This window comes from Thermobia domestica, chromosome 15, assembly GCF_964235325.1.
Source record: "Thermobia domestica chromosome 15, izTheDome1.hap1.1, whole genome shotgun sequence".
NCBI classification, from domain to species: domain Eukaryota; kingdom Metazoa; phylum Arthropoda; class Insecta; order Zygentoma; family Lepismatidae; genus Thermobia; species Thermobia domestica.
In genome coordinates this window covers 111,945,487-111,958,686 of record NC_137468.1, presented here as the reverse complement: position 1 = coordinate 111,958,686, position 13,200 = coordinate 111,945,487, and positions in this window count along the sequence as shown.

Below are 13,200 nucleotides of genomic sequence, written 5' to 3'. Positions count from 1 at the left end.
AAAAGGAGGAAGCTTTGTGGGGTATGGGCTAGAATCAAACTCAAATGGTGACTTAACATGTATAATAGGATTCGGGATGAGATGTGGGAGCATCTCGACGTAAGCGTGGAACCTCTGCGAGCGAAGGCGATTGCTCTTGAACGAACAGAGGTATGCAAGGCAGGGATTGAACAAGCCCCTCGTGCACGCCTGGGGCTCCCGGATTGGGTTGGACTCTGCCGGGCTTACGTTAGTTATACTGTGTGATTCGGTAGCTTATAGGAACTTACCCCAGAAATCTGGGTAACGGCGAGCGTGAAGTGAGTTGCCTTGGAACGCTCGGGTACCATACCTGCGGAGTACAGGACTGACTCGCTAGCAGTCTGCCTTCCGCAGTGGGCGTATCCCAATCCTTTAGAGAATAGGAGTTACATCGCATATTAGCGAGTCAAGGTTCAGGAACAGATCTTCACGGTGTACCTCGTGCACATGGACACTACGTCCAAGGTAGAAGAAATACGGGCCGAGTGGGTCGACGGTCTAGTAAATAGGACGGAACTGGTCTAGTAAATAAGTCGAATGGCTGCGAGCACGCCCTCCATGCGTGCACCAAATCGTATACATACATACATACACACACACACACACACACATATATATATATATATATATATATATATATATATATATATCAGCGTTTTTTAAAGCGCTATTGCATCGTAGTTTGTTATACAAAATCATAGAATTGTGATGCACCTATGATCATTAATTTGTTACTGAAATGATCTATTTTCTACAAGGAAATAATATAGACTTTTCTTAATGATAGAAGGGTTTTCTTTCGGTCTCAAATAGTTGATAAATTCCTCCTTGGAAACTCTACCTTTCCTTGAACTATCTCTTGCTTCTAAATAACGCATAAAAATCACTATGGACTAGACGCCATACTATTGGAAAACTGGCCGTAGAATTGACGACAAAGACCATGTGCACTTCGACATTTTGACATTTTATATGGACTCTCGAAACGCAAGATTTCAGATCAATTTTCGGAAATTATATAACTAGTGAAAACACGAAACTTTATAAGCACTCTCCTTTCTGTTTCTCTGTTGCTTCAAATTCTGGGTTAAAGAGTTCCTAAATGTCAGCTGATGTCTTATCTTTCCCTTTTGTGGCACAGACTTAGATCTTTGTCGTCTGCGATTGTGGAACTGCCAGTTTTTCATTATCGATATATACATAACTATACTCAAACATGGAATTAGCAATATTTAACAGAATCATGAATAATAAATGAAACAAATAAATATTCTAAAAAATAAAGTTTTGATGCGACATTATAAGTGGGGCATTACAAACTGAAAGAACGAATACGATGAGTTCGTCCACAAATGGTGCCTTTAATTCACCACAAGAATGCCCTCCCTCACACTAGTATAATAACAATAAAAACTTAGAGCACTTAGGTTGAATTGTCATACCTCATCCTGCATATAGTTCAGATGTGGCTCCATCAGATTTTCATCTTTGTCTGAAGCTTAAGGACACCAAAGAAGACTTCATTTTGATGTTGACGATAGAGTGAAGCAAGAAGTCAGTCTATGCTTTTATAATCAAAATTAATAATTTTACAATGAGTTAATGAAACTGGTCGGAAGTTGGCAGGTGTATTTGATTGCATGGTGATGGTGTAGAAAAATAATGACTGAGCTCTGTAGATTAAAGTAGATGTGCTACTAGTGTATATGCATTGTTTTATACGGATACCTGTAACTATTTTCACATTACTTTTCAGCATGTGCTGGTATTGATACAAACTTAACGTGATAATAAATAGCCAAGTAAAAGCTGTTAGAATGCATGTTAGGTGGAGGCAATATAGGGTATGATGGTTTGTAATAAGAATATTTCAGCTCTTTTTATTTGTTTATTTTAGATGTGGTGGAGTACAAATGAAAATAGATTAACTGTTGTGGTTTTGCATATGGCACTTAAGAGTACGATTGAGATATTCATCCTCCTGCAGCGAATCAAGTTTATCAATGTGTTTGTCACCTTTACTATAGAGATGAAACTGCCAACATCCACACTCATAAATCATCGAAATTACGTACACGTGCTGAAAGGACTCTACTGGCCAATATACATAAACATTGGACTTCAATAATATCCGGTACGGAATCAAAAGTGTCATGGCGAAAGAAACGAGATTGCATTCATGGTGCATTGTCAGACACTGCGTGAGAATCTGGGTCTTGATCTACAAGTACAAACGCATGAAGGGCATTTCCCAACTCTGTAGCTACGCCGGAACAGGGTTATGAATGCATATTTTAGTTCATAGATGATTCATACCACGGACAGAAATATATTTACCACTAAGGAATTCTTGAACGTCCAAAATGACCCAGTGTACATACGATATCATCTAAAGAAGCCGCTATGGTAGTTCCCAAAGTGCATCCCGGCATGGTGTTCTTGAAGATGTCATATCATGGAATCATGAAACTCCACTTCATGAAAACTGGAGTGAAAAGGCATGCTGTGAACCATCAGTCTGATGTTCTGATAGATGTTGTTCAATTTCTCGGTCACACTTCCTTTGCTAAATCCACTGAGTCTTACAACAGGATTCATATCCGTTTCCTAAGTCGATCCATATTGCTAACATTTTCACGGTGGTCAAAGCATCGGATGGGAGCCCTCGTCTCAGTCTCTTGGACTATGATCCGTCATCAAAATTGGAGGCCAAGATGTGCTCGAGGTAACATGATATTCCGTCCCTGATACGCTCTCTTGTGCAAGCAGGAACAGCGATTTCTTTAGAAGCGTAACTGCTGCCATTAATAGCTGGAGTACGTGTTTGGGAGTCTGTGTGAAGCTCACACTGTGAGCACTTGCGGCGCACTGTATCTGTCGATTGTGCACCATACTGTAGCCAATAAATCTTTGTAAAGAAGATACCTATTCTTGTGTATACCACTCACCGACATGTACAGTCAGTCCACGAGTTGTCAATTCGATATATGCAAATTCAGTTTCGTAAGAAGTTGCCAATATAAGTGAAGCTTACGAATGGCACTTACATCTGAAATAAGAAATAGAGTTAAATTTCTAAATTCTATCTTGTGAGCCATCTAGTGAGTGAGACAGGAACAACTGCTAATTTGGCGTAATTTGTCGATTTTTCATACTTGTTTACGAAAATAGTTATGGTAAAAGAAATTCGATTTACGTAAATTTCCAATTGCGCAAAGCTCTTGAACGACCTATTTACATTAAGTGAGGGCTGGTTGCATATCAAACCCTTTGTCCGTCATTCGTCATTAAAAGTTTTAATCAAATTCTACTTACATCTTGTTAACATTGTCAGCAAAGATTGAAATGAAATATTTGAGTATTACGTTCCACGTGTATGCCGGCTAGGCTAAAGGAGACGGTGATGACGAGAAATGAATGAAATAGTGGAATGAAGAAAGTGGGAGTAAACGGGAGAACCCCGAGCAAAAACACGCACACAGTGTTTGTGCACCTCAATGTCCACTTGGCGCGAGCTAGGATCGAACCAAGGACCCCATGCACCAGAGGTGAACGCTCTATCACTGAGCCACCGCGACCCCTAAACAAAGATTGAGAACCCTAGGTTGGGAATTACTGTTATATTATTCAATGGATTGGTAAAGTATTTGATAATTTCAAAAGCATTATGAATAATAAGTCAGGTTAATGCAACGTATGGTTTTTTAATACTTTTTAAAATCCAAAATAAAAATGACAAATTTATCGCAGATTATTCCATGTAACAGGATTGTAGTTACGGAAAATAATTATTAATTTGTTGTCTTCGTTTCTCGTTTGAGTATTTATCTAAACATACGAAAGAAAATATATGGTACTTCAATAAATCTTTTAAGCTGTTTCTTAGGATGGTTTTCCAGCTTCATTTTTTCCAACGCTGTTACGATTCTCGTATTTTCAACCAGTTCTCGTCTTATTCTTGGCCCTCTTTCAGACCCTTCTTCGAAATGCCGTTTTCTTTTCCAAAACTAAAGCACTTTCTTCATTGCCTGGGCATCCACATGTGTTTACAATTCGTTTGAACCATCTGGATATGAATTTTCAAAGTCTTCCTTAAATACATCAAACAATGACAGAAGTTGTAACACTTCTTTACACAACAATAATATACAAGAAAGCTGCTATACAATTAAAACTTAACACAACACATATTATGGTCCACTTGTGGTAGCCTCATTAGTAAAGAAAGTGTTTCATATTAAACACCGGATATTTGGTTGGTTCAATAATTTCTAAGAGAACTGTTGAATCCATTCTCATCAAGTTAACTTCCCAGTCAAATTCTTATACATACTGAGCTGCATTATTGTTGTACAAGTAGCCGAAAAGTTTTGTAAATATTTTCCATTTCTCCTGAAGTCCATTATGTGAGCCAAGGCACGGCAGCTATATTCATAATTTTCTTCTTTTTACATCTTCCAAAATGATTAACAGTGCAATCTGATCTTTGGTATAGGGGTTCTATTATTACTGCTGTCGGCGTAGTTAACATTTGCGAAAGATTCTCCCCTATTGGAGGCGTCTCTAGTTCTCTTGGACGGCTCTCATCGTATAACAAGCATTTCCTTAACGACAACCACCACTACAGCAACACAACAGTCTTTTCCACCATGGTCTCCTCTGTCTTTTCTTCTGGCATGAACTTACGCTTTCTGTACTGGAGTTGAAGATTATTCCATCGAATTCAGATTCCGGGATCTCGCTCAAATCATCCTCTGATAATTGGTTAATATCATCATCTGATCCAATGGTAGTAAGGGAATTGTGTGTATGAATCCCTGCAAACACAAGCTTCGCAAACTGAAAAATGTCGAATTTCTGTTCTTCTCCTTTATCATTTTCTATTTTTAAATACCAAGTGGAGCCACTCTGTGTGTCGCTCAATGAGGTGGAAGACAGGTCGGAATCTATTCTCTGCATTGAGGGATCTTTATGTAGCTCACGAAATGTACGTAGATCAGTTCTCACACTAACGTACGGAAGGATTCCTTTAAACTTCATGTCTTCAAGGGAGAACCAGAAAACAGCAAAACCAGTCACAGTATATATGAACGATGGTCTTACAACTTCTTCATCAAAGCGATACGTATATATTAAGTTACCGTTGCTGTCGTAACTTTGGTATTCTCTACATCTTCGCTCGCAGCTGATCGTTAAGGGTGCGTCGTCAATATAAGGAAATGATTGCTCGAATTTTGCAAGAAAAGAAGTTTTCTTCCAATCAGTCATCGCTTTCTTTTTAGGGACAAGTGTCAACGTACGTCTGCTACAAAGATCAATATCACTGCACTGAATTAAACAGGTTCTTAGTAACGATAACACTGAGCACAAGAATTGAAACTATCAACAATGCTTTACAATATCCTTTATTAGACATAACATAAAGAATAAACTAACAATATTTACATATTGAAGACAGGTCAATACAACATTATGAATGTATACATATGTTTGTGTATGAGTGTTCTGGTTGAGGGAAAATTTTATAACTATTGCCGAGCGGGGTTAGACGGAATATTAGAGAAATACAGAATGGCTAACGTAGTCAGTTTGTTTGTTAGTAATTTGATTCTACCAGAAAGTAGAAGTTAGTAATTTCATGTCTTGGAATAGCTTACAAATTAGGATCAGTGATTCCACGTATATAGAAACTGAGAAATAATGAGTATTTTACTTTTTATATAAAATAATCTGTATGCGGAGGGGAGAAAGGCGTGGTGTCACAGTGGTAGAAGGCTCACCTTTATTGCAATGGGTCCCTGTTTCGATCTTGACGACACGAGATCTCCAGGTTCTTCCGTTTCCTCGACATCGGAATTCCATCAGTTATACTTTCATTCACTTCCCTTAATCATCCATCTCCTTTAGCCTAAGGGGTATAAACGTGAGACACAAAGCTGGAATGCTCATTTAACTCCATTCGAGTTTCTATGTATGCATCGTTACGAAACACCCGGATTCTGAAGGACAGGACCCACTATCACCATGAACTCAGAACCACGACTTGGGATTGAATCCGGTCCGTCATCTAAGATCAACGCTTACTATATAGACCATTCTCCATTGCATTATATTTCCTTCAAGGAAATCCGGTCCATCATCTAAGATCAATGCTTACTATATATACCATTCCCCATCACATTATATTTTCTTCAAGGGAATCCGGTCCATCATGTAAGATCAACGCTTTGTATATAGGCCATTCCTCATTGCATTATATTTCGTCTAAGGTGGCTGGATTATAGGACCATGCCACCAGCCGTTGTCTGTTTAATCCAGATATTCATTTGAGCATATTAATTCCTCATTCCTGTGACACAATGTACCTTGTAGCAAGAAGCCAAACCCTTAAATTTGGCTTCTTGCTACAGTTATGAAACCAACGTAAGTCACTAAAGTATTGATGACAACTAACAAGGTTTCGCATATATGAAATGAAGAAACTTAAGTATTCTACAGAGTAGGCATTTTTAGACATTTAGCTACTGCTTAAAACTACTCCTAGTTCTAGGGCAAAGTATAATTCCTTGGTAGAACCAAGGTATTAATAAGCTTTATATTATTAATTAAAAACGTAAAGCCTTGTATTATTCATGCAACAATCTTTTAACTGGCGCATCACTCGCGTATGTTGTGAGCAGAGATGGCGTGGGTTAAATAAAACTTGACACATGATCTACTGACCTACCATCCACCGTAACCCAAGACCCACCATGATCCATTCTGACCGACTACCCACCAAAACCCATCATTATCAACTCCGGCCCATGATCTATACCCTCCTGTCCACTGATTAAGGACTTTACACTTGTAATAAAAGAAGACTGGGAAATATACTAAACTTCAGCTTCTTAAGTTAAACGGCTCCCGAGGTACTCAATTTTTCGAAAAAGTTCGGACCTCCACTCTGTTAGGATATGTATTATAATGAAAGCGATATGATAACATCTCACTTGTCAGTTGGGATTGGGGCCTACCTATATACCAAAAGTCATTTCATTTGGCTTTGGCAGTAATGATCATGCACACATAGTTATATTATTTTTTTTTAATATAAGAATTCATATGTTACAGGTGATTCAAAAAATATTCCAGTAGTCAGCTCCTCTAAAAATGCATAGGCTACTTCTGGAAAGTCTGCTTCTGGTAAGTCCTATTGCTAGACCTATTATTGCAATTACAAATATCAATATCCAGAAGTGCCTCAAGTTCTTTTTTTCACTTAGATATACTCATCTCATGTAAGTAAATAGAAACAAATGAAAAGGGAAGAAAAATGGAGGCCTTGAAAGTAAAACGAAGACAAATTCTCCAGTATGAGAAGATGCTGTCTACAATGCACTGAGTAAAGTGGGTCGGTGGATCGTAGTAGGTCAGAATAGGTAAGGGTCAGTGAGTCATGGTGGGTTGCATGGGTCGCGCATGGCGACGACCCACTGACTCATTCACAAATCTTGACCCATTTCATTTCTGGCTGTGAGGAGGGTCTTTTATAAGAAATTTTCAAACTACTTAAGCGTTAGCTAACTGTAGAAATGAGGCGCTCCATCCTAGAAAGCTTATTACGGAAGTATCCCTGGAAAACTGTACACTAAAATAATGCAGTTTCCTTGTCATACACATAAATCTAATAGAAGGTAGGGCAGTGACGTCGATAATTGATCCGCAGACCCAACGTGGCGCCAGGATGGAGAGGAGGACATTTTCAGGGGCTCCCTCAAGTGATTGGCTCATACTATGCTCATTGGAGAATCTTTATACACCCATGGAAAGATATACACCCATGCACACTAAATCTTGCGAATATATTGTAATACACAATTTTTCGCGTTTGTTACATTTTTTTCGTCTTTGGCTAAAGTTGAGTGATTAGTAAGTGAAGATGATAAAAAGCATTCCTTGTAAGAAAATGTCCCTCCCATCCCCCCAAAATATTAAAATATTATAAAAGTATAAGCGAAATGAAATCTTTAAGTTTTACGTCCCACGGTTATGCCAGTGAGGCTAAAGGAGACGGTGATAATGAGAGATGAATGAAAATGGTGGAATGAAGAAAGTGGGAGGAAACGGGAGAACCCCGAGAAAACCCACAAGCACGGTGTTTGTCCACCACAAAGTTCACTTGGCGGGGGCTGGGATCGAACCCGGGACCCCAAGCACCAGAGGTGAGCGCTCTACCACTGAGGTGATTGTTTTGCTACGTAGAAAAACTTGTAAACTGCATAGAAATGTTGCAAATGGAGGTTACAGAAAACATTATAGGTTCATGAAAGAAAATGTAGAGTGGTTAGCACTTTTTTTTTTTTTAGGAGAATGAACCGAAATTTGGGGTGGTGCACTATGTAATGATTAAAAGATGCGGGTTTTCTTGCATTACGTGAGTGATCCGGGATTTCAGGTCGAAATGTCAGGGGACTCTGGTGTGGCTCAAAGTACTGTGTCTATGACTACTGCAAGTGTAATGGATGCGATTATTGCGAAATCTGAAAATTGACTGTTTCCGGAAGTGTGCGTAATATGCAAACAACAAAGGCAGAGTGGCAAGAACAATATACATTTCCGGGTGCTATCGGAGCACTTGACTATACACACGTGGCAATAAAGAAACCTAGTATTTTGGAGACGAATATGCTAATAGGAAGATCTTCGTGGCTAAGCGGTTAGCGTACATGCCTTTGGCATGAGAGACCCGCGTTCGATTCCCAGTGGGAGGTCATGTGGTTCGAATTCCACGTTAATCAGTGGGTTCCGTCTCATATAGCCTCGCTACTAAAAAAGGACGCTGCTCTCTTCTTTTTTTCTTCAAATTAATCTCAGATGTATTTCCTTTTCCATCCTTAAACTCACGTCCAACCTCATTACCCATATTCCCCAGATGCAAAGAAGTGGAAGAAAGCGACATCAAATTCGCATCACCATCAGTTCCTTCCGCCAAAAACTTAAGACGATCTGATGCAGGTTGACTATTTTTAATATTTTGTGAAGCACCAATGTTCTGAACAGATCCAGTTAAATTCACACAATTGGAATCTACCAAGTTTACATTCGAAGTCTTCTTTCGTTCTGGTTGATTCAATCCAAAAATATGACGAATTTCCTGAAATTGCTTCAAAGTGGGTATCTCCAACAATTGCCATTAATGACCAGAGTAGCCTTAGTCTCTTCTTAAGAATACAGAACAGAGTAGAATGATAAATATTTATAGAATACTCGTATAGAATACTGATAGAGAGATATAGAGAGATATATAATACTGAATAGAATACTGATACAAAGCTGAATCTGCTGATACCTCAGTTGAATAAGTTATGATAAAAAGGCAACTGAAACTTTATCCAAACCGAAATGATCAACAAAACTTTTAAATACATTTTTCTCAGGTATTCTTGTGTTTGAAAATAATTGAATTATCCAAGGCTTCATAATGGCCTAACATTTTATGATAAAGGGAAACATTCCTATAAACACTAAAATGAGGAAATGTGTGAGCGTGTCGTGACACGGGTACGGCTGAAGCTCTAGGCTACTCAATCGAGAAATATGAAAATGTAAAAGGTAAAAGAATAGCTCCTCATAACAGACAAAACGTTACCGGATGAGCACAGAATAACTCCATATAAGTATGGGCGTCTCTTGAATGTTGTAATTAATGGGTACAATAAAAACATTATAATGCTTGTAGACTTAACTAAATTTATGTTGAAATGGTAAGACAATTGGATGGATATTTAAATTAAAAGCTAGTGAGTTTCAATTTTTAGACTTCCAAACTATGCTATACATAAATATCGGAAGTCTTACAAAACAGCTATACCCGTTCTTCCATTTGTCGACGGGGATTAGAGCAAAACTTGTGATATATATCGAGAAGTGGTTTTCGAAAATCGATTCAGCGTCTCAAGGATAGGCACCATCTTATACTCCGTTAATCCACTATTGAAGTCCTAAGTGGTAAAAGTCAACCTTATGCAGCCCCAACATTGATCGCCTTAAAACTAACACAGTAATAACAGTAATAATCAAAAAACTTTTCAAGACTTTTCGCACTACTATGATTATTGTCAATGCCAGATTAGCTACCTGGAAACATTTCGTATCATTGGCTACCACTCATGTAACTTCTCACTTGAAAAGAGCTGAAGAACACGTTGTTTTCGGCAATCAATTCAATTTTTGAAAGATTTTAGAATCTTCATCCATATGGTATTAAAACCGAAAACATTATAAATTTACTATTACTTCCAGTTTCAATATATATCAAATAAAAAAACTGTAAGATATATCGAAAACCAGTTTTTAATCGATTCAGCGTCCCAAGATAGATTCCTTTTTACTCCGTTAATATGCTGTTCAAACAGAAATGGTAGAAATTAAGCATAACAAAAGCTTTACTGGATATTGATAAATAGTTTCCAGAAATCGATTCAGTGTCTCAAAAAAGAATCTGTATTTCTTTACTATAATCCGAAATTGTAATATTTTACTACTGTTTCTGGTTTCAATATTGATCTACATAGAGGGAAGGGGAGAGGGAGCGAAAGTAAGATATAGAAAGATGCGCTTTCTGGAATCTGTTATGCTGCTGAAGAACAGATTCAATTCGCTTTGATAAGTATATTCAAACTGGAAGTGGTAGAAAACAACCGTGTCCGGTTTCAAGATTAATTGCCATAGAATAAAAGCTTCAATATATAACGACAAGTTGTTTTTTGGAATGGATTGAGCGTGTCAAGGAAAGATATAATCACCCGTGTCTGTCTGCTAAAATCAGAAATGATTACTATACCTTTTTTCAGATGAAAACCAATATGAGCGGTAGCCAATGATACGCGATATTTCTAGGTACTGCGACAGATATTGACAAAAATCATAGTAGTACGAAATTCCGTGTGTCTATATACTGTCTGTCATGTGCCCCAAAATGATGACAACGTCGCTTCACTGCTATTGAAGAAGCAGAAAACCTTCTCAAAGCTATTTAACTTGACATTCGAAAAGAGCTATAATTAAAGTTTCAATATTGATCTCCGTACAGGAAGCAAACGTAAGGTATATCAAGAAGCGTTTTTCTGGAATTGATTCGCCATTCCAAGAATAGGTCCCTTTCCTTTTCTAAAACCGGAAGTAGTAGAAATAAACATTTTACGATTTCAACACTGGTTACCATAGAAAGAACACAGTAACAGATAGCGACAGGCGGTTTTATAGAACTAATTGAGCATCTCAAGAAACTATACCATCTTCACTCTCTCTCTCTCTCTATTAAACCTGAAATGATAAAGAAATTACTACTGCTTCTCGTGTCAGTATTGATCCGCATTGAGATAAAACTAAAAGATATGTATGAGAATCGGTTTTCTGTGATCGATTCAAGGTCCCAAGGATTCATCGCGTCTTTGATCAATTTAAATGGGAAGTGGTCAAAGTAGACAATTTCTGGTTTTAACGTTAATCTCCATACAGTAAAAATGGAAATAGATAGCGAAAAGCTGTTTTTTGTATTCGATTCATCGTCCCAAGAATATATTTTTTACTCTTATCTCGGCACTAAAAGCGAAACTAGTAAAACCGATTACTACTTCCGGTTTCACTGTTGATCTCCATAGTGCAAATACATAGAACCTTTTTTGTTGTGTATTCAGCGTCCGAAGAACATGTTATCTCTAATCTTATTCCTCTATTGTAATCAAAACTATATATATCTCCTGCAAACAGTTTTAATATTTAATGTGCATAGTTTCGAAGTCTACCGTGTTCACATTGCGAAACGAAATACAGTTGTTGTCTGTACTGCAGTATAATTCATTATAGATTTTTGCCATCACAAGTAGACCACTTGAAACGAATTTTTATCGTTGCGATTCTCAGCAATTTTATCGTTCTGATATGCGAATTGTCAGCTTTAATATCATCATAAATTGTAGTATTTGTCTCTTTTCCTCTCCCATGTATTACCGCCTCTCCCACAACACAATTTGTTCAGCAGTGATGGCCTAATCTATTTTTGTCTCCAGTTACGTTATTTTCTTCTCTATTATTCCCTATGGCCTCTGGTGAGTGGGATCCCTGGTTTGATTACTCCAAATAAACTTTGTGGTGGACAAACACCGTGTGCGTGGGTTTTCTGGGAGTTCTTCAGTGTCCCTCATTTTCTTCATTCCACCATTTCATAACCAATACTATCTCCTTTAGCCTAGCCGGCATAACTGTGGCACGTAAAAGTGAAAGATTTCGTTTCATTCCGAATGGGCTCTTTGGTTTAACGTTTTGCATAGCTAGGGTCGCATTTTTTCCAACAAAAACATTTTGGATAATTTTAGTTTCCTTCTTTAGTTCCCTTGTAGCTAAATCACTGTCGTTACAGTCTTCGATGCAGAAAATCTAGATTCTAAAAACATGACTCATATAACTGAATAAACTAAATTAACCAACACTACTATTACGTATAAGCGCTACCTACAAATAGCTTTATAGCACCACCATACGAAGACAATCAGACGGCAAGGCCATTCGACAAGAAATACTGTCACTCATGGCGCAAACATATGTCGAATGCCTGTATGTCGAAGATATGCTTATCGTTTGTATGAGCTTGTACCGAGTAGTCCCTTAAGGTGATCTGGTACCCCTAGCAACCTTGAAAGATAGCCCATTTAAAAAGCATAGCAAAGTTTTTCACTATTTTCTTGTTTATTATTAAAGTTACAAACGTCAAAATTTGAACAAACCTAGAGGAGACACATATCTATGTTTTGCGTGTTTTAGATTTTGAAAAAAAAAATACAGTAAAAAAGCTTCCATGTTTGACTTTAAAAACTTGGCAACACAGATGTAACCCTCCCACTCAAATTTTGAGTTGGTGTCTCCTTTTATTGAAATGTCTATTGACTCCTGTGTGAACCTCCCTGTCCGCGTTTAGCGGTCGTCTTTCTGCCTGTCCTTTGAGTCGTGGTTGCTTGAAATGTGAATATCGACGGATAATCACTTTATGAGTGACAGCAGGAGGGATAGTAGTACAAATATCTGTGCCGTGAAAAGACAACGGAAAGCGAGATATTCCTGCCGACCGAGGAAAAATATCGACGTAAAATATCGCACGACTTTCGGCTTCAGAAACATAAGAAAAGAGAAGAAAGAAGT